The following is a 16882-nucleotide window of genomic DNA, read 5'->3' as shown; positions in this document are numbered from 1 at the left end:
GGTGAATACAGGCTTTCGCTGAAGCTTGGAGAGTGAGAGGGGTCGGTGCGCACCGACCCCCCTCGCTCTCTAGGCTTCAGGAAGCTATCAGCAAGCCTGGGGAGCCCGTGGGAGTTCCCGCAGGGCTCCCTAGGCTGCGGATAGCAGCCTGTCGCCGGGTGCGTGGGGCGCCCTGAAGCCGAGCGCCCCGCACGCCGGGCAGACATTCACAGCGTGGGGAGCCCTGCGGGAGTTCCCTCAGGGCTCCCCACGCTGCGGATAGCAGCCTGCCGCCTGGGACGCCCTGAAGCAGAGCGCCCCTCACGCAGGGCAGACATTCACAGCGTGGGGAGCCCTGCAGGAGTTCCCACAGGGCTCCCCATGCTGCGGATAGCAGCCTGCCACCCGGCGCGCAGACCGCCCTGAAGCAGAGCGCCCCTCACGCCGGGGCAAACATCCTATGGGATGAAAAATACGGTATTTAAAATAAGTAATTCATAACCTTTCAAAAATTGATTCTATTTAATGTTTAAACGATGCCAGTTTCTTGTTTTTAGTAAGATCTATAGTGAGATCACAAAGTGAGGCATGTAGTGTAGGTTCCTTTTTGTTATCTCATATTTGTTATTTCTTTGTTATTTATTAAGTGAATTTATTTATACACTGCCCTTCAAGGTTTCCATTCCTAGGATGGCTTGCATTAAAACAATAGGATAACAATTCAAAATGTAACAATAATAACTCACAACAAGTGCACGGGGGGGGGGGGGGTCTTTGTGCCAGTGCATGGGATTCTGTTGATGCCTTTGCACTCACTGAAGGGCTTTTGCGACAGTGGGTGCCTCTTGCTATAGGAAGAGAAAAGGAAGTTACTTTGCTGATTCTTCCTCCTGTAGCTACCTAGTCCACTTTCTATCCTGTCTCCCAGCTCTCTAGAGCTGAGTTTTTTGGGGGGGAAGAAGGGGAATTGGCAAACATTCCTTCCCTCCTTCCATTAGCAGAGGCATCCACTGGATCAAAAGCCCTCTCATGTGCATGAGAGCATCAGTCCATTTGCACCCAGCTGATGTATAAATATGGCTGATGATGGAGAGAATGGCCATTTGAGAGTGGGTCGTACTGCAGGTCTATTCTATGTCAGAAATCTTGCATCCTGATTTCAGCGACAGCGCCCTGAAGTAGGCAGATGGAAAAGGAGCGACTTCCCGAGCTCCCTTGTTCCTTGTGGACAAAGCTAGCCCTTTGTGGCTCCTCTCGAACAACATTTTAAAAAAGGGAACAGGGAAAATGTAAACAGGAGACTTTTGGCTTACAGGCCAAGGCACACACACACACCACACACAGGCCTCTGAAGCCTGCTTCATGCTAAGCAAAGTAACCGATCTTTGTTGCTAAAGGGATTAGGGCTGCAGGGTTTCTGAGGCACAGTTGAGGCATTCAGCTGGCCTGAAGTTGGGGCTTTGTCAAGAGAGACCTCCATTATAGAATTGTTGCAATTTTAAAGAATCAGGCCGTGTGTCAACAGCAACAACAGAAGCGACTTTTGCTGCTCTGTAGCTCTGGCTGTCCCTCCAGAGAACTGGGGGTGACTTGCTTTGGGCCTGGGAGGGCAGAGTGCCAGCCAGACAAGACCCAGTCGGAGGTACATATTCCAGGCTAAGCATCAAGGAACTTTTTTGTACATCACCCTGTCTGGTGGGCTTCAATCTTGGCCATAGAGGTGTCGGTGTCTGTGCCATGTTGGGAACCCCAGCACTTTAGGAAGATTGATGCCCTAGGAAGTGAATGTCACTCCTCAGTTTCTATGGAGAAACTAAATGGCTGTGCTAGGGGATAATGCCATGGTTGGAGCTAACCTGTTTCTTCCTCTGCTGCTAAGAGAGGGAATGCCAGAATCGACTTCGATATGTATGGCTGTGATCAACAGGATTGTTCCTTGTAAGACCTGTATAGTACTTTGATGTTATTTCTGTGAAGGGAGTAGGGGTCTTGTTTTCTTCTAGTGACCCACCCTGATGGATGTGTTTGGACAGGAACACATAGGATCTAGAGAGGGAAATTTTGAGTATTTATTGATTGTTAAATTTCTGTCCTGCCCTTCCTTCCCGAGGAGCCCAGGGTATATTGCCCTGCATTCGTTACTACTTTTTCTTAAGATTGTCACCCTAGAATTGCTGACAAGCAACCACCGCTACGGTTCAACAGTGGATTACAATACATTCTAGCAGATTTTGCAAGAATGCCCTGGCAAAAAGAGTGATTTGCTTTTGCATGCTCAGTTACCATTTCTCCTTCTGGCTTTGAGGCAGATGCACATGTCCAGAACGGCACATATGTGAAAGCCACAGCCTTTTGCTGGCAATGTCAGTTTCTTGAACAATGCATAAGCTTCTGGGTTTCGGAAATGAAGCAAGAGACGTCAGTCGGCAATGGAGCTTAATAAATAAATATACAGGTCTGCTGTTTTTAATGATCAAAATATGATTTCCAGATTATTAATAGCTATTGAATATTTTAATGGCCTAAATGCAATCTAGGAAACGTTATATTGCCAATTAGTAATGTTCAAGTACAGTGGTACCTCGGGTTACATACGCTTCAGGTTACAGACTCCGCTAACCCAGAACTAGTGCTTCAGGTTAAGAACTTTGCTTCAGGATGAGAACAGAAATCATGCTATGGCGGCATGGCAGCAGTGGGAGGCCCCATTAGCTAAAGTGGTGCTTTAAGTTAAGAACAGTTTCAGGTTAAGTACGGACCTCCGGAACGAATTAAGTACTTAACCTGAGGTACCACTGTAATTGTTTCTTCTGGAACACACATGCATATGCTTCATACACTTTTCTTTCTCCCTAACACAAGTTTCATCCTCCCACCCCCAGATCTCCAAAGGATGATGTTCCAGACCTTCCCCAAATAAAACAAAAACAGTTTCAAAGTTAGGCACAAGAGAGCTGCCAGTGGACAATACTGCTAACATTTGTATGGTATTTCTCCTTGCAGTTCCCAGCAGTATTCTTATACCAAATTTTCAGCTACCTTTAAATTTTTGATTTTTAAAAGTAGTTTTGACTATGTATGGACACCTATGGAAGGCAGCATTTCTCAAGGAAAGCTTGATGATGATGATGATGATTTTAAAAAACTCCAACTGCAGGTGTTGTTGTTTGTCTGAATGTTTGCATTGCAGTAATACAATTCAGTAAATACACCCAGCATGAAATTTAACTGTGTTTTAATGTTGTGCTTAAACAAAGTTATTGACACGATTATCCACCTCATGGTGGATAATTCATACACATAAAGTTTCATTCCTTGAACATGGCAGAAAGTGTTGGAAAAAATGGTGCCATTGGAGTAACATGGGAATTGATAGTGATTTGCATAAATAAATAAATAAATAAATAGAGAAATCTTATGCTAAAGATAATCCAGACTGTATATGAGAGGTCCACTTAGATGAACTTTGTCCATTTGGGTATTTGCCTGGGCCCTTCAATCCTTGGTTTCCAGCAAAGGGAAAGCTTACCATTTTGTGGGACATTTGAGATGAGGTAGGGAAGGCATCCCCAACCTTCAGCCCTCCAGATGTTTTGGACTACAATTCCCATAATCTCTGACCACTGGTCCTGTTAGCTAGGGATCATGGGAGTTGTAGGCCAAAACATCTGGAGGGCCGCAGGTTGGGGATGCTTGAGGTAGAGGAAATCATTTTTTGACATGTGTATCTATCTGCCTGCCTATCTATCTATAGCCTGCTCTGCTGTTTTTAATTTTGATTCTGTTCTGCTGATCTTAATTTGATTTTTGTCTGCTGTGTCAAGTTATTTTTATGACTGTTTTATTGTACTTGCGGGGTAAAAATAATACATTCTTGACAGTTCCTTTGTTAGCAGTTTGGGATGTTGTCGAAATGGAAGTGGACGGAAGTGTTCTTAAACACAAGAATCAATCCTATTTAGGTTGGGGAGCAGGGGACTCCAAAAGCAACAAGCAACTCCCTCAGCCAACTAGCTACAACAAAAAGCCAAAGACTAAAATTAAACAAAAACTAAAACTGGGAAAGCATGGGTAATGCTGCACCCTTTATCTTTTCCTGTCAGTAGATAATAGTCCTTCCTTGGAGGTTCTTAAGCAGAGGTTGGATGGCCACCTGTCATGGATGCTTTAGTTTAGATACCTGCATTGCTGGGGGTTGGCTGGATGACCCTTGGGGTTCCCTCCAACTCTGCGATTCTACAATTCTAAAATGCATGGCAGCACCCAGCAGCTGTTAGCGAATATTCTAAATTGAATGTATTCAGATTATCTTTTGTATTTGTACAGAACTCAGAATGTTGAACATATCCATTTTCTGTAGTTTCTATGCTGGTTACTGCCTGAGGCAGTTCACCTGCTGCTCAGGTTGATCTTATTACAGCACTCTGGACTGAAGCAAAAGCCTGTGTGCGATTGTAGCTGAAAACGCTCCAAACCTGTCACTTAATCAGGTGCTGAAAACCTACGTGCTGATGTAGCCAGAGAAAGAAATGGAAGATATGGACGAAGAGTCCCAGTTTCTTGACCATGAAATATGTACTTAAATTCTGAGCAACTTTTTTTTAAAGAGGGTACTGTGCTCCTTTTTTATATAGATCAGAGGCCATGAATTTGGTAAGCCTGGCATTCCACCGTTCTGTGGTACAGCTTGCTGCTGCCTGACTTCAGTGCTTCCCCTTATGAATAAAATCTCATATTATCATGTCTATAACTGACCTTATTTATAAGGATGATGTGCAGAGGAGGTGCTCTGAATGGATGCAGTGCGGCGGAACTGCTTATGTTAATCTAATGAACAGCATTTGTATGGGTGTGTTTCTGTCTAGCTGAATCCTGAAACAATCAATATACCTGAACTTAGTACGTATGTTTTAAACTTTATCATAACTTTATTTTTATGAATGAAGCAGAGTGAAAAATTCACACAACAGGGCTTTCTTCGTCCTCCCATCTTTCCACAGCCCCTGTACCTCTGAGAATCTGTTCCTGGGGTTGGAGGACATTTGGGTGTGATGTTAGACAGGGTGTGGGAGGGCTGGCAATAAAGGCACAAGTTGACACAATTTCCCCACTATTGTGAATGGAAGAACAACTTCCATGCTCTGGATTTAGGACTGATAAGTAAAAATCAAAATTTTAAGTGAAATAGGCTCTGTTTCCTGTAGATGAAATTTGTTAAGCATATCATATCTCTTTGCTGTTAGCAAGGCAGTGAGCTGATGACGTATTAACTTAAAGATGAAAGCTAAATAGTTTGCTGCCCCCCTGCTCCATAGTTTACCCTACTTAAATAGTTCAAAATCTGTTGATTTAAGATCTTCTACAAATGAGCTTTTTGGAAATTTGAAAATGCTGCCTTTGTGCAAGCAGAATCCAACACAATGCTTTAAAGTGTCTAAGGTAAGGCGTTTCTGAATCATCTTGAAACATGTGGTTGCAACTTCTACAAGTACTTTCAAGATTGAAACTAGAACACAGGTTAGTGTTTCCATTTTCGTACCTGCAGTTTGCATCATCTCTAGAAAGAAAGCATTTACAGTCCATTTGTAAGGCGTATATTGAAAGCACATGCCTCAAATGTCATGCCACATGTCAGTTTAGTTGAGGTATGGGAGAATCTTGACTTCACTCCCCCCCCACCTCTTAAGAGGTGCAACATTGGGTTTCCCCATTTCAAAGTAAAACAGCTGTATAGCACATGTGGGTGCTTTTCTCTAGATGTTTGGGTGGGAGGGTTCTTGACATTTTAAATTAGTATTTCTTTTCAGCAGTGTCTGCAAGAAATTTCTGTAAAAGTTAATAGAGCAGATGTGGGTCATCAGAAATCTATCTTTCTGAATAAAAATTCTGACTTGTTCTGAATATCCTTTCATCACTGAACAAATTTTGAATGTGTTAAAGGAAAATGAAATGCTGTCAGTTTTACTGCTGTAACCGAGGGTTCCATTGACATATAGGAGTGCTGTGCATGCTCTATGTTTTAAGTTGTCCAGTTCAGGGAGTTTCATTAGAATTGTATTTATTTATTTCTAGTCTGCTCAATTATTACCATTTGTGCATCCATTTTTTAATTTTTTTTTTGCACACATAGAGATGCCCCATTTAAGTAAACATCATGCAGGACCACACAGTGTTAGCAGGTGACTTGTGTGTCAATATGAAATGTTGAAAATTAACTCAGTGGTGTATAGCTGTCTAAAATTGACCTGATAGAGATATTGAGATAAAGAGAAAGTAATGGGTGGCATCCAATGTTCCCACTCCAAATGCCAGTTCCAGCAATGCCTTCAACAAACTCCATTGTGCTTTTACTTTTGTGAATAAAAGCTGATTGCAATTCGCTTCTTGAGTCCTTTTCCTGACCTGTGGATGAAGCTTCATTCCTGACAGCCCCTTAACATTGTACAGCAGAAGTATTGGTTGGCACCCGATGTTATTACAGAGAAAAGGCATACAGAAAGATTATCCCCCCATGATCTATTTCTTACATTTATATGCCACCTTTTACTCTAAGCAGGTCAAGGTTCTAGCCCCCCCCCCCCGTATATCTTCACAACAAACCTCTGAGGGGAGGTTGGGTTGAGTGTGGTTGTCCCAAAATCACCCAGTGAGCTTCATGGTTGAGAGGGGATTCGAACCCTCCTCCCAGATTGTATTTATGACAGAGTTCAGAGAGAAATATTTTTTTTCTTCCTGCCATTATGTTTGAGGGATGTGATGAAAGGGAAGTGTGATGAATGCTAACGGTAGATTAAAAATTAGTAAAACATAGCAAAAAATTATTTTTGTGTATATAAAAGTATTTTGTAAGTATAAAGCAAGTGAATCGCTGTGTGTGTGTGTGTGTGTGTGTGTGAGAGAGAGAGAGAGAGAGAGAGAGAGAGAGAGAGAGACCGGGGCTCTAAATAATGTTATTTGGAAAGTGCTAGCTCTTGCAACTGGTGTATATACCTTCCTTGACAAACTATTATTGTTAAACTTGAAGTTCTGACCAGCTTGTTATTTGGTATTTAATACTAGCTGGTTTCCTTGTAAAAATCAAACCCACAAATGCTTGATGAAGAGAGACTGACTGCTAGGATTCTAATAATACATTTTAAACAGGGTTTTTAAAAGTCCTAGTTGTAGACCTGCACAAGTGATGTGGTTAGAATCCTGCACCTAGTTAAGTGTGCATAGGTTTCAATCTTCATTGAGCTTTCATCGAGGTTTCAAGTACATATAAATAAACTTGGGCTAGCAGCTGCTGTGTTGAATTTCTATAATACACTGTAGATAAAGTATGTCTTGTGGCATTTTGATAATTTTAGAATGGATTGCCATGATGAAACAGAGCACGTAAATATCAACAACTGTACGGTTCTAATCTTGTTGAGAAATGCTTGTTGCATCTCATGTAGACGTAACTGCAGTGGAAGTCTTATCATTTTGTGTAATTATTCAGCAATCAGTTTCTGTATGACTTTGTATTTCTATACTGTTAATGAAAAAAATGTTTCTGTAAATATTTTTACAGAACACTGGGTGCCAAAGAAAAACGTTTTCATAGAAGTCATCATAAAGTAAGTTGAATTTCTACTGTGGGATTGCATATTTATGTTTCTTGGTATAGTTCTTAACTGCGATGCAAAACTAAGTAAAGAACTAGTAACGTTTTTTCTTCACAATGAAGAAGAGCAATTTTCTGTCCTAGTTATAAAGTTTCAAAATGACAGCCTGAGAGAATATGAAATTTACCTCTATCGTCAAAGATGACAAAAACCGAGAACTCGTCACGTAGAATAGTTTTACTATATTTACCTTTATAGATAGGAAAGATACACACTTCATTTATTTTCTCAGGTAGTGCACAGACCAGAGGCCACTTTGAACACGGGTGAAGCTGCTAGCATGTTTAAGGAGTTACTTACTGTACCTCTGCATATTATCTGAACCACGTGTTTTATCCAACACTGCAGTACTGTTTGTGCAACAAGCACCTGTGTGTGCAAAGGAATGTCCCATTCATCTCTTGCACTCCCTTGTGTGTCCTCACAATCTGCTCTGGAGGGTAGGGGATGCCCCCCCCACAGATTTTGGGAGAGGGAGGAAGAGAGGAAAGAAAGGGAAGTCACAGAACATGAGTGGAAATCCGCTTGTGGCATTGGATATAACCCTATGACCACTGTTAACAATCTGACTACATAAACAACCTGTGGCTGCTTCTCTTGGAGTTTTTTCCGTTAGGGAGAAGGTAGCATCTATAATGTTTGTTTAGTTAGGAACTGCGGAGAAACTCAATTCAGATCTCATTGGAAGCCCTATCTATCAAATTTGGACTTCTGAAGCAATATGAGAACTAAAACACAACTATCCACTGAAATTTGCAATTATTCAAATTTTGCTATGCAGTTTGTCAACCAGACACAGTTTACAAAAATACATATAGTGTGTATAAAAATGAATACATTGGTGAAAATAACACATAAACATGCATTATATTAGAGAAAGCTGCTTGCAAAAACATGTACTTGTCAAACGGCATATAAAAATGTGTTAGGAAAATTCCGCACTAAAATCCTGATGGATTTTCATGCATTCCCTCCACCCCCAAATTTTATTTGCAAATTGGTAACTAAATGTAAGCTTAGGGAAAATGAGAAACCGAAAAAAGCAAAACTGGCAGATCCTTCTGTCCTTCGTTTCAGGTGCCGCTGGTGCAGTCATTTATATATTTAAAACATTTTTATGCTATACCAGTTGTTTGACAAAACAAATATAACAGTAAAACAACAAGTTGTTGTTGTTGTTTAGTCGTTTAGTTGTGTCCGACTCTTTGTGACCCCATGGACCAGAGCACGCCAGGCACTCCTGTCTTCCACTGCCTCCCGCAGTTTCTTCAAACACATGCTGGTAGCTTCGAGAACACTGTCCAACCATCTTGTCCTCTGTCGTCCCCTTCTCCTTTGTGCCCTCCATCTTTCCCAAAATCAGGGTCTTTTCCAGGGAGTCTTCTCTTCTCATCAGGTGGTCAAAGTATTGGAGTCTCAGCTTCAGAATATGTCCTTCCAGTGAGCACTCAGGGCTGATTTCCTTCAGAATGGATAGGTTTGATCTTCTTGCAGTCCATGGGACTCTCAAGAGTCTCCTCCAGCACCATAATTCAAAAGCATCAAAACAACACAGGGAGGGGATAATCCTTTCTTTGCACAGTCAAGGAGGCAAGGAAAGGGACGCACAAGGTTAGGATCTACTTCCAATATCAAATCACATATAGGACTGAAGGCGCTGCCTTATACTGGGTCACATTCTTTGAACCTGGGACCTTCTGCAGCTAAAGCATGGCCTCTGTGACCAAGTTATGGACTTTGAGTGTGGGAGAGTGACCAAGACCTGTAGTTTTTATATTACTTCAAACAGTGTTTTTCAGCACAGGAAAATCATCGCTTTTTCCCTTTTCGATTTGAGTAATACGTCAACAGGTAATGGGTAAATGTTGACGCACAAGTGTGGGAACTAGAGGTAGAACTTGAACTCGTATCTTGTATGCTGCTGTTAGTGGAACCATTTATTTTTGGCTCTGCTAGTAGAATTAGTGTTTTCATATGCAATCACAGTAGTTTTGTATATAGGCTTGCTTTATGGCATCATATTTGCTCTCTCCAGAACACAAACACCATGTGTACAGTTTTAATGTCCACTGCACCTGGAAAGTAGGCTTTATAACTACGTGGAAAGTCCCCCCAGCCTTTAATCAGCAGTTTTCCATATCTAAATCTGAAATACAGAGGCTGAAATCATTAGTCATTCAGTGAAGAAATGAATAATAGAAACTGCAAGAATAAGGTGGAAGAAGTTTCATCTCATTGAGAAAGTAGGTGATGCCCAAATTTGTGTTGCTTCGCTCTTTGAAGTAGCAGTTTCAATATCAGAATCAGGCCAGCCTTGCTGTGTCAAGATATAAGCTATGTGTACTAAACAAAAAATTGGAGCATTTGATACCAAACTCTGTAGATTGGACTGCAATCCTGTGCATACCCACCTACAACTAGGACTGCAATCCTGTGCATACCCACCTACAACATTCAATACTTCAGGATGTCCAATACATATGCATAGGGTTGTGTAGTAACTTTCAGCTCTTGTTTTAATTGAGATAAGCAATTGGATGTTAGAAATCAAAGACCTGAACCCATTGTGTATGTGTCTGTTCCTTTAAATTTGTGGAACTTGGATTCCTTTAATTGGCTCAAGGGATTTATACAGGGGGAAGGTCAAATAAAGAAAGTATAACTAGTATTCTGGTGACTGAGAGGTGGTAAAGCTTGACTTCTGAGAAACTGATAAACCAGGTCTGCCCCTCTCTTGTTCATCATTGGGGTGACTTCACATTCAAACATCTTTCTGCTTGCAGCTGAAGTTACTCTTGTTTCCTAACCTCCCTTCACCCTCTCCAGGCCTTAATTAGTTGCACTTTTTTTCATTCATTTAGAAAGGTGAAAAATGGCTGCTGTTAAGGTTTCTTCCATGTCCTGTGAGTTAAGAGTTAAAATTTGAAAGAAAAATACCTTCTTAAAGGCTCATAAGTTGTGCTTGTTAAGGGAATCAGTCCTTGGAATAAAATACGTCTTCCAGTATAATGGATAGTCAGATTATGAGAAGGCCACAGCAGGATATGGACAAAAAATAACCCTCCACTGCTCATCACCCTGCAACTGATACTCAATGAATATTTCTTCTCAACCTGGAGGTTCTGTTTAGCTGATTTGCCTGATGCCTTTGGACAGACCCCCATCCCAACAACCATAACTAAAGAAAGGTGTTTTTCAGCATTACTGAAAAAGTTTGCAAAAAATGTGAGTGGATTAGGTTCAGTGGTGATCTAGTTGACAAAGCAAGCACAGTGATGCCCTGTTGAGCCTGCGTATAAGATCCTTGCAGATGGGAGATTTGAATTAACTGTAATCAATAGCCTAGAGTCCACTTAGATTCTCGCTACTCTTGTTGGTGCATTTTCCTGAGTCATAACAAAAGTTCGGTAATTGTCAGTGAGGGAAGATAACAGTGATTTGCTGTCCAAATCACAAGCTGTGTCATAACACTATAATAACACTATTTGCAGGTACAGTTTCAAAATGCTGTGGCATTTTTCTCACTTACGCCTTGAACTCGAGCTATTCCCCCCCCCCTTAAAAATATGACACTGTCTGCTCATTTTCCTTTTGAGCACTGGGTCCCACCTTCGAACTCTGCAAATTAAGCATGCAGTCAAAAGCCCCATTCTATTTGGAATTTCATGAAGAAGAATTATAAATGCTGATCATCAGTTGTATTAACAGCAGAACCCTTTTAACCACAAAGTATCTAGGAATTGACTTATTACCAAAATAAAAACCCTTGCACACCCCAGCTGCTTCTTCCCTTCTTAATTTCCAGCAATTAATTTATTGCCAAAATAAAAGCACTCCACACCCCAGCTTTTTCTCCCCAATTAATTTATTAGCCAAATAAAATCAGTGAACACCTCAGCTATTTCTCCCCTCTCAAAATCCAGCAATTCATTTATTAACAGGAAATCATTGCAACCCCCAGCCCTTTCTTCCCCTTCCCCTTCTTCGTTTCCAGTCCAGTAATTAATTTCCTATAACAAGTTTTATTTATAATTTCTATTGCTTTTTTATTAGCGTGCTACACTTCTGACCCCATTAATGCTGGAGAACCAAGCTGGAATAGTGGCTAGAGAGTTGGGTTTGGATGTGTTAAATTCAGGCACAAATCCGAGCTTGGCTAGGGAGAATACTGGATGGCTTTGGGCAAGCCATCTCTCATATATACCTTTGTCCGCCTCCCAACTTCACAGGCCTGTAGGCTTCTTCTATGAAGTACTGAGCGCCTTGGCAGATGGATGGAATACAAATACCATGAACCATAGCAACCCTGTGAGGTGCTTTGGTGGTGTGCAGGTCACTCAGTGGATGTCCGAGCAAAGGAGGATAGATTGTGCTGTTATCAAGTTTTCAGTAAGGAAAGCTTCTAGGGCTGGAAGCGAGGAACTGTTAAGTGATGTGTATTAAGACCAAGTGAAAGATGGCTACCATTCGTAGGTTGGTTCCTATAGTTCTTATTTGGGTATTTGTTTTTAAAACCATCCTCCTGATAGTTGTTAACTCAATTTTAAGAACACATTCCAGTGGAAAGAAGCTTCCAGGGAGAAAAGTTAACTGTTAGCTAGCTTTTCCTAAGCTATCTCTTATCTAGGAAGAGTTTTACATGTGCCTCCCAGCTAAGAGTCCCACACAGGTGGCTTCTGATCTAAGCTCTGAAACGACCTTCACAGTTTTACATGGTTCCAACCTGGCAAAGGTATACAATCAAAAGGATAAAGAAACGTTAAAAAATAAAAATAAGGTGAAACAGTGAATGAGTAAAAAAAAGCAAGCTCAAAATTACAGAGATGGCCTGCCAAGCTCAAAAAGATTTTTTGCTTTTTTGCTGAACTCCACTGGGAAGTATGTAAGTTGCTCGTCAGAGGGCCACAGTCTACTCAGTTCATAAATCATTTGTCTTCAGTGTCATGCTTTCAGTTTTGTATCACTTTCAAAACAGCTTCCACATCCTACCAAAGAGATAACAGTATTGCATTAATTCCTCAGAGTGTGTGTAGATAAGCATGCACACATATGCTTTCCTTTTGCAATTCTGTGCACTTGGAATTTTATGCAGATTGTGGAAGGAGGCGTAGAATTTGGTCCCCCCAAAATCTCTTACTTGTGTCTTGCGTTCATGAAAATCTGTTTTAAAACAGTACTTGCCAGGTATGTAAACGGCTCCTTTGTTCATGCAGTGGAGCATATGTCTTCTTTCTACATGGTCACATGTCTGTTCCTTATGTCTTCCATTTTCCTGCGTAAAGGTTGCTCGTCTACTCCTTTCCCCATGATCACACACATTAAGATAATAAAAATGAAATGCAGGGTTTGGAATGAAATATCAATGCAAAAGAAGCCAGTTTTATTGACACACATAACGTGTGCTTTGTAGCCCAAAATCTTCCTTTTTAAAAATTAGTTTAAACACGCCTTAGTGCATTAGTTTGTTCCAGTTACCTGGATTTTAGCATAGTGGAATTTACTTAGTTTGTGATGTTTTATGGAGAACAGTTGACTTGCAAATTGCTTTGATGCCAGTGGCAGCCGGTGAACAGTGCAGCTTGACATCTACACGAAGGCAGGACTGAGGGGGTCAGAGAGGCAAAATCAAGATTGTCTTAGGACATGGGTACAGACCTGGGACTGGCTGGAGGGCCAGTTAGTTATTTCCATTACCTCTTGTGCATAAGGTTTGGCAGATGGGCAGGATCACCCACCTGCCCGTCATCCAATGTCACAATGTTTGTTTGTTTGCTCTGCATAAATCATGAGAGTGCTTTGAAAAGTACAGTGCCACACCCTCTTGAAAAACCACAGCAAAACCTGACAATTGGTTGATTCTCGGGTACTGTATTGAGAAACTAGTTTCAAATTGCTTTCTTGTACAACAATTTGCAGGGGGTTCTCTACAAGACCCAACAACCAGCTGCTAGCTCTCTTTGCATAGAGGGTTGCAGGAACAGTTGATCAGCAAATCCACTTTTGACTGAGCCATATTTTTACCTGCCCCACACCTGATGATGCTGGGTGTGGCACAGGTAAGTGGTCTTGTGGGCCAAATGGGGTAGCTTGGTGGGCTGGAGGTTCCCTGCCTCTTCCTTAGAATGAAGGTAATCTGGTTGACTTCGGATGAAGGGACTCCTGTGCCTTTGGTGACATATGGTTTTATTGACACATATACTGTATACTGATTATACATGAGATGGACAGGCTCACAGCATCAGCATGCTAACAGATACTGCTACCCACTTAGATTTCTAGGGAGCTTTTCAGGGTCCTAGGGCCCAGCAAAATCAGGCCTGTGTGTGTTCCCAGCTAGGCTTGGGTCAAGTTTTCTCTTATACTCATTGGGAGGAGTTCACTGTTGCACTGACTGAGGTGATTATTCCATCAGGACAAGCATTTCAGTTTCCAGATGGAACGATCAGCTTTCTCCTACTTCTATATGCTGTTCCTGGGGTTCTCCAAACCCCCAGACAAATTTCAGGGCGTATGGAAAGGAGGGGGGGGGGGGAAGCTCCATTGTGTAAGTGGGACAATTAGCTGAATGCTGCCCATTTCAGTGAGTGAATCGGTATAAGCAAAACAGCTACTTCTCTCAGTGGCCCAACCACCCGCCTGCCTGGCTCTCAGAACATGCTCTGCTGTGCAATCTGTAAGGCAGGGGAAGCTTAGCCCACCCAGCCCACATCTGGTGCCATACATGACATCAGGTATATGATGGGCAAGGGTGGGTCTTGGAAGGAGCAATCAGGAGCCTAAAGCTACCCTGTGCGCTCCCAGTTCCCCATCACCTGATGGGCCTTCAAAGCCTCCTCCTTGACGTTTATCCTTAAAAGGATAGAGATGTATGTTTTCAATGGAAGTGCACATTTTGATATGGAGCAGAATTCAGCCTTCAGGGTTACTGAAATTTTGCAGAATAAAATGGTTATATCCACTTCAGGCATGCGATAACTGCAAGGGCAATATTCTCTAAGTAAAATAAAAAATTGCAGATCTTTGTTACAATGTTATGATTTGTAATGTTATGCTTTTTTCTGTTTGCAAAATAATGTTTTTGTTACAACATGCACACACACACAAACTCTACGTAGGATGAACACTACAATTTAATTCAACTTGTAGAAGTAATTTTGTTCACTATTCACTTGCAAAGCATACACTGTATTCTCAACTGCTGCTTCTGTTTAGGAAACATCTTTTCAGAAGTTATAGCACATTTCTCTTGGAATATAAAGTAGTTTCAGTATACTTAGATTGCTTTGGAGTAGATCAGCAAGTCGTTACAGCGAAAGCTTTCAAGAGGCAATACATTAGGAAAAAAGCAGCAGTAGAGATACCTGTAGAGAGCACCAGGCGTGCCCTAAAGCAATAGACAATAATTAGTTGCCTTATTCCCATGCAAACTCTCCCAAGTGTTGATGTTTATAAAATTCAGAGATCAGTGGAATAGCGTCCTCAAACTCTGCCTGCTGAAGTTGTTTACGCCCATTCAATTTTTAATATACCTATAAGATGCTTTGATGAGGGCACTTAGCCCAGAGAGACTTGCATGCTTTATCACACCTCTAGTGATTCCCACCCCCCAAGAAAAAAAGTAAGAGGAGTTGATCAGAGTATTCAAAGTTCTGACTTACACTTCAGAATTAATAACAACATATTAACAAAGTGTTTCCTAGGGTTTCATCTTCCAGTTTCAATGATTGAATATGATCTTTGTAGCTTCCAGTGTGGCTGGAGTGTGAAGTTCCTGCTGTCAACAATATCTGCAGTGGTAATGGCTGCCCACTGTTTGTGGATATCTGATTTGTTAATTATTAGGTTCCTGCTTCAGCTGAAGTAAGAAATCCTGGAGTCTTCCATGTGACTTGACATCCTATAGCAGGATACTATAATTTGTGTAATTTGTTCACTGTGGTTTGGTAAGGATACATTACTTGAAAATAGTCCTTTAATTTTTTTAAAAAGGCTATTTTTCTGTCTGTTCTGCAGACACGTCAATATTCTGATTGTCCCTGTTTACAGTCTCCCGTGGAGACTGTGGAACCAACTTTTCCTCAGTGTTGCAATATACAAAGACTCCTGGTATAGATGGCACTGGCAGGGGCTGTCAATCAGAGTAGCAACCTGATTGCTGGTTTGTAGTGATGGCCACCATCTTGAATGGCTTTTAAAGAGGATTGGGCAACTTTGTGGATGGTAAAGCTATCAGTGGCTTCCAGCCATGATGGCTGCGTACAGCACTACAGTATTGAAGGTTTTCTCTGGATGCTGTTTGCTAGGAAACACAATTGGGGACCATACTCTTGAGCTCATGTCCTGCTTGCAGATTTTCCATGGACATCTGGTTGACCACTGTGAGAATGGGTTGCTGAACTAGCTGGACCTTTGGCCTGATCTAACAAGGCTCTGTTTTTTGGGAAGAGAGAAAAACCAACCACTGCTCTGTTGTGTATAAAATTGAAGGAGAATTTCGTTTGGAGAATAAATCCTCTGCGTTCTCTATCCCATTCCACATGTTCCAAAATATTATTTAACCCCCAAGGGGGGGGGAGAACATGTAGCCCTCCAGATGTTGGGACTCCCAGTTCCCAGCATGGCCTGTGGTCTGGGAAGGGAGTTTTAGTCCAACATCATCTGGAGAATCATAGGTTTCTCACCTGATGCAAGCAGGGAGGGGAATTGGCTTTGGAGGAGGTGTATACTCAGATGCATTTCCCGAAGTGCAATTGCTGTCTTCCTGTCTCCCTTCTAAAAATCATGACCCTCTAAAAATGCAACAGTGGATTCTCTTACTGTGGTACGTTGGGTTAAGAACTTAATTCGTCTGTTCTTAACCTGAAACTGTTCTTAACCTGAGGTACCACTTTAGCTAATGGGGCCTCCTGCTGCTGCTGCGCCACTGCTGTGTGATTTCTGTTCTCATCCTGAAGCAAAGTTCTTAACCTGAGGTACTATTTCTGGGTTAGCGGAGTGTGTAACCTGAAGCGTCTGTAACCTGAAGCATCTGTAACCCGAGGTACCACTGTACATTAATGTCACTTTTACAGAACTGAGTTAGTGACTAGGTCTCAAAAAGCAACTAGGATAATAGCAATCCATTATGGAAGATGTTGCACCATTGTCACTTTTTTCTACATGTAGGCACTGATATTACTCTTTTCCACAAGCGTGGAGGACACCGCAACAAGAATCAGCTCTTCTCTATGGAGAATTGCATGCTGACATGCTCA

The 16882-nt window shown here is 41.7% G+C and overlaps 1 protein-coding gene across 5 annotated transcripts in view; it reads left to right on the top strand.

Moving 5' to 3' along the window:
- Window positions 1–16882, top strand: part of GTDC1 (glycosyltransferase like domain containing 1) — a 202457-nt gene that overhangs the window by 15578 nt on the left and 169997 nt on the right. For 4 of the 5 annotated variants that reach the window (XM_083710833.1, XM_083710839.1, XM_083710838.1 and 1 more), the window contains exon 2: window positions 7535–7580. The exons of the other annotated variant lie outside the window; for it this stretch is intronic. The gene's annotated coding sequence lies outside the window, so the exon portion shown is untranslated. The remainder of the gene's footprint in view (window positions 1–7534; window positions 7581–16882) is intronic. 5 annotated transcript variants of the gene reach the window in all.

Source organism: Podarcis gaigeae, assembly GCF_964106915.1.
Source record: "Podarcis gaigeae genome assembly, chromosome: 1".
In the NCBI taxonomy this organism is placed as follows: Eukaryota; Metazoa; Chordata; class Lepidosauria; order Squamata; family Lacertidae; genus Podarcis; species Podarcis gaigeae.
This window is presented reverse-complemented; position numbering and strand designations above follow the sequence as displayed.